Source organism: Thermobia domestica, chromosome 14, assembly GCF_964235325.1.
Source record: "Thermobia domestica chromosome 14, izTheDome1.hap1.1, whole genome shotgun sequence".
Classification (NCBI taxonomy): domain Eukaryota; kingdom Metazoa; phylum Arthropoda; class Insecta; order Zygentoma; family Lepismatidae; genus Thermobia; species Thermobia domestica.
The window spans coordinates 166123185-166129197 of NC_137467.1; positions in this window are offsets into that span (position 1 = coordinate 166123185).

The following is a 6013-nucleotide window of genomic DNA, read 5'->3' on the forward strand; positions in this document are numbered from 1 at the left end:
CACTTCTATGAAATGAAATATCCAATCCCAACTGTGATGATATCATATCGCTTTCATTATAAGACATATCGTAGAGGGGAATGATCTCCAAATATTTGCAAAAACAAAAAAAAAGAAAAAGAAAATAGTATCTCACGAACCGTTCAACTTACTGAGCTGAAATTCAGTATTTAAAAAACACAGAACGTGTCCTGACATTTTTTTAAAAATCTATTTTATGGGTGTGGGTACTTTCTATATATATATATATATATATATATATATATATATATATATATATATATATATATATATATATATATATATATATATATATATATATAGGAAATTGGTAGTGGCTTGATATGTAAAAATAATTGAAAACGATCTATATTAATGTTGAATCTGTTGTTTGTGGATTCGCGAAAATGCATAGTAACAATCCTGAAGTCGTTCATGTGCAAGTTTATCCTCATCAGCATGAGGGGAAGGAGGAGAAAAGAATTAATGTCTAAATTGGCCGAGATTAGTGTCAAACCCATAGCTTTCGGAATCGCTGAGATGAATAGTGACAATCCTGAAGCCGTGAAAGGTCAACTTCCACCGGCATGAAAGGGGGAAGGACGGAGGTGAAAAGTAAAATATTCAAATTGACCGAGATTAATGTCGAATCCATAGCTTTAAGGGTCGCTTAGATGGATAGTGAAAATCCAGAAGCCGTTAAAGTTTAAGTTCATCCTTCGCCATTGGGAGAGGGGAAGGATGATGGTGGGTGGCGGGTCGGAGTGGATCACAGTGGGTCATGGTAGATGGTGGGTCAGAGTGGGTCATGATGGTGGAGTCAGAGTGCTCACCTTGGTTGGTGGGTCATGGTGGGTCGTTGGTCACAATAGATGGTGGGTCTCTGGATCATGGGTCAAGTTTTCATTGACTCACGCCATGTTTGTAGTGGGTCACTATCTTTGACATATGACATGATGTGATGCAAAGCACGAAACTCTCTCCTGATTTAACTCTCAAATCCAGACTTTTTTTAAAGCCAGTAAATCAGTTTTGGTTATCTATAGATAAAGAATATCTGATCCGATCTGAACAGAAAAGTTTTGAGATAGTGACTTTTTTCAACCATATATCTATGAAAAAATAACTTATTTTGATGTCTGTGCAATTGTGGCATACTACAGAAACCGATTGACAATTGATGCCTCTCTATGTCTTACAGTTTCAACATTCAATCCACGAATCGAGATGATTTTGGCAAATGAACACCAGCAAATGTCACAGTAAGCCCATAAAAGGATTTAGGATTTAGATTTTTGGGCTTTTGGCACCTAGGCCATTTAGCCCGTCACGTATGAGGGATGACACGATCCGGTAAGGGGAGCGAGCATATTATCCTGGGAATGGGACGGAGAAAGGCATTGGGGAAGGAAGGAAGCGGCCTGAGACCAAAAATTAGGTACCACTCCGACATTTGAATGGTGTGAATCAGAAAAACCCAGGAAAATCTCATTCAGGATGGCTGGTCTGAAGCTTTTTACAAGTTTTCGACCGAGTGTCCCTACCGAGCAAGTCCATAAAAACTACGGGTATTTTTCAGAGAATAAATTAGATACGAAAGTTGTATGGTTGTAAATTTATTTTTAACTCGAAAATAAAACGTAGTTGTAGCTCTAAAATTTGTACCTTTTTTATTCATTTCAATTATAAATAATGTTAATAATAAATACTAGAATTAAATATGTAAATAAAGTCTAATGTTTTCTATTTTGCCACTCTCCAACATTTATCCCTGTCTCCTGCCAGTCCGTAAGTATCAAAAGGTTAAAACATAATGCTTTATACATTTAAAAAAAAATTACATAACATAAAATAAAATATTTCGAACCATAATCGGGACCTGAATTCGCTGTAGTTGTTGGATACATATATCTTCATGCGGGATCCATCCTCAGAGTATGCGCCGGTCTACACTTCATTTTCTTGCTTCCATGCGAGCTGGATTCAACTTTTCACACATAGAGTACCGTGACCATGCCATTCCCCTGACATGCTCCGTACGTGCCACAGCTGCGACCATTCACACCGCAGACAAGAATGTACAGACCGTAAACTTCGCGAAAATCTGGAAACAAGGTGAATCGCATCGCCTCTAATAAAATACGACAGAACTAACCAGTCGATCTGTCGTCAGCAGCGTGAAAAGTTCGAAAATAATTAGTGGCACATGGCGGGTGATTGCCACTGTACTTTCCCTTTTGTGTGTGTGTGTGTGTGTGTGTGTGTGTGTGTGTGTGTGTGTGTGTGTGTGTGTGTGTGTGTGTGTGTGTGTGTGTGTGTGTGTGTGTATGACCGCTAGTTTGTAGAAATTATTTTAACATAATGTTCGATAAGGATGTACGACAATGACAACAAAGCAATCCAGGCACAGTACAAGAAGATGCTTTTATAAAAGGTACCCAAAACATATGATATTTATTATTTATGAAGTTATAATATTTAATACGGGTAATTGGTAATCTAATCTTCCAGTGCGCCCCACGCTGACATTCGAAGCTGACTGAAAGAATGCGTTTGTTACAAGGACAACCCATGATGTCACTTTCGAAAACCGAAGACAGCGCCAACCCACTTACGACAAAATATCATTCTCCCCCAGAGGTTGATTGGCTCTTTCGCTGTGCAGACGATACAAATAGGGATGCGCACGAGTCGAGTCGAGTCGAGATTTAAGCCTGTCTCGACTCGACTCGAGAAAATGTTGTCTCGACTCGTGTCTCGACTCGAAAATATGTTGCTGTCTCGACTCGTGTCTCGACTCGACAGTCTCTGTCTCGACTCGACTCGAATTCGAGTCGAGACGTCTCGAAATTCGAGTCGAGACAAAATATACGAGTTAAAATATACACACACATCACCCAGACCATTATGACTATCTACCTAATTGTTAGTATGTCCACCATTTAGCACGAATAACAACGGCAACGCGTCTTGGCGTGGTCGCAATGTTCCTCGGTGGGTCGCTGGAGAGAGTTGGCACCACATATGCACACACAGGTCATCTAATTCCCGTAAATTCCGGGGAGGGGGTGATGCGCCCTCAGGTCACGTTCAGTCACATCCCAGATAGGGGTGGACGGTTCCTGAAAACGTAAACCGCGGTTTCGGTTTGCCACTTAAACCGGTTTGGAACGGTTAACCGAACCGAACCGTTTCCAAACCGAACCGAACCCAAACCGAACCGAACCGAACAGATCCCAAACCGAACCGAACCGATCCCAAACCGAACCGAACCCAAACCGAACCGAATCGTACCGTTCAGAACTGTCCGTAGAACTGTGACAAACTAAACTGTCCAAAGGGTTTGGAACGTGGTTTCGTTTACTATTGGCTAACCAAAACTTAAGCAAACTCCGTCAAAGCAAATTCAGCTGTGTCCACATGGAGCTGAATTTAATCTTTAACTCACTCGTAACATACGACCAGTTAGCAGATTTGTGTATAATAAAAGAATAAAATAGCAAAGAGCCTGAAAGTACTCATTGGAGTGTATCTATATCTATATCTATATATCTATATCTATCTATCTATCTATCTATCTATATATATATATATATATATATATATATATATATATATATATATATATATATATATATATATATATATGTATGTATGTATGTATGTAGATAGATAAAAAAAATATCACACAACTAGATACCACGTATGCACAAAAAAATCGTGGCAATACAAGTATTGGATGGAGAAATGATCCCAATAAATTCTTTCAAATTAGAAGCATTTCATATGTCAACGGAATAAAAAAAAATCACTGGTAGTGATCATTCTTTGAAAAAGATGAAATTCGTTGGGTTAAGTTCTGACATGTTAAGCCCCCATTCTACAACTGCTTCAAATTCGAAAATGTTATTATTATTATTGTTTACCTTCACTTTTAATATTCCTGCTCAAATAGCAGCTTGCATGTGTGTCTTCATTTCTCTCATTTTTCATACTTTCATTCTCACCGTCGTGATTAATATTATAAGAAAAGCGTGATTAACTAACCAGACTCATCATCATCAAAACGCCGAACACATACGAGGGTCATTCGGAAAGTAAAGAACGTTTTTGTATAAACATTTTAATAACTGATATACAAAGGCGAAATTTGTGTTACATACTATGTGATACTTAAGTTACTTTTCGACATAGTCGTCGTGTAAATTTAATCACTTGTCATACCTTCGGCATACACAGTTGCCGCCAAACTGTTGAACCAATTTGCACTAATTTTTTTGTAACCAAGTTCACCACTGACAATTTCGTACAATACAGTTCTTGAAATTTCAGGAAAGAATTCGTGCAGCCCATCAATAGTGAATCGCCTATCCTCTTGAATTTTCCGCTCAATTCTTCCTTTGAGTTCGTCAGTCACAACAGAAGGCCGGCCCGAGCGTTCTTCATCGTGCACGTTCGTCCGTCCGTCATTAAACATAATGCACCACTTACGAACTGATGCTTCATTCATTACATTTCCATACACCTCAGTGATTTGTCTATAAATTTCTATCGGACGCACTTTTCTTGCATTCAAAAATCTTATCACACTACGAACCTCACACTTGGCGGGATCAGTAATTGTATCGCACATTTTACAGTCGCACAGCGAAGCAATAACGGACCGTAGCGGATCGCAGCTGGTGCCAGACTGAGGCTAAAGCATGCCCAGGTCAATAACCCAGCGGCAGCGGGGATGGGGGAACACGCGCACGCGCTAGCGCAAAACGTTCTTTACTTTCCGAATAACCCTCGTATTTCAGACTTTGACCGTGCTCCCACGTACAATGTAAGTCAATACTCGGCACCTTGTATATCACATTGTTAACAAATCATTATATAATTACTTTCTGTAAATAATAAGTAAAATCTTCTTGTGAGTTTTACTGAAATGTTTGGATTGCGAGCGTAGCGAGCAAGAAATTTTTTAACAAATCTATTTCTTTGCAAACCGACAACAATATTGATTTAATAGGGCGCCAATACTTTTACGGGGCACCACATCGTTTACTCATTTTCAACACTTCTTTTTTCTTATTGCTTGTTCGGCGCCCTCTTGCTAACAGCTCCCCCCCCCCCCCAGTAGCTACGGCTCTGGGTGTGGTTATCTTCTCCGTCACGATGTAGGTTTTGTACATTTGCTAATACATGTAGGTTTTGTACATTTCGTGCACATAAATATCATTCTCTGACAGAAGAGTTCACTAAGTTGGAATCTCGCTATCTTCGATTCTGGACAGTGAACACAATGGCGAGGAAACATCTACCATTTCCCACTATAATTTCTCCCTTATTTCATCACCATACGGCTAACGAGTGTGATTACAGAGGTAATAAAGGAGTACACACGTGAGAAATTGTAGAAGATCTAGGCTTAATAATAGACCAAGGGCTTAGCTGGAATAAACACATTTCTGAACAGTGTATTAAAGCTAAGCGCATCTTACGACAGCTTTATAAATTAAAAGGCTATTTGTCGCAAGAAACAAGACTATATCTGGTTAACACTCTCATTTTGCCTCTGTTCGATTACTGCGATTCAATATATGGTAGCTCTCTCTCCACTAAAAATACTAGGGCAATTCAGAAAATACAGAATTACTCTTTACGCTTCTCTCTCAATTACAGAAAGTCTTAGCATACACCCTCCATTCCAAAAGAAACCGAACGTTTAAAAAAAAAACAAAAAAAGCAATGTACATTTTGGAACAAATCATTTTTATTAATCAATGTATTCCCCTTCTGCATCGATACACATATTTGCACGCTCCAACAAGTTGTCAAACGACTTCTCCATGTACTTTATTGGAATGGTCTTTAGGACGGCGGTCGTCGCCTTCTGAATGGCATCAATCGATGCGTGCCACTTTCCTTTCATCGCCAAATGCAGTTTCGGGAATAGATAGAAATCGCACGGAGTGAGATCTGGTGAATAGGGCGGATGATGCAACCGAATAATGTGATTTTTGACCAA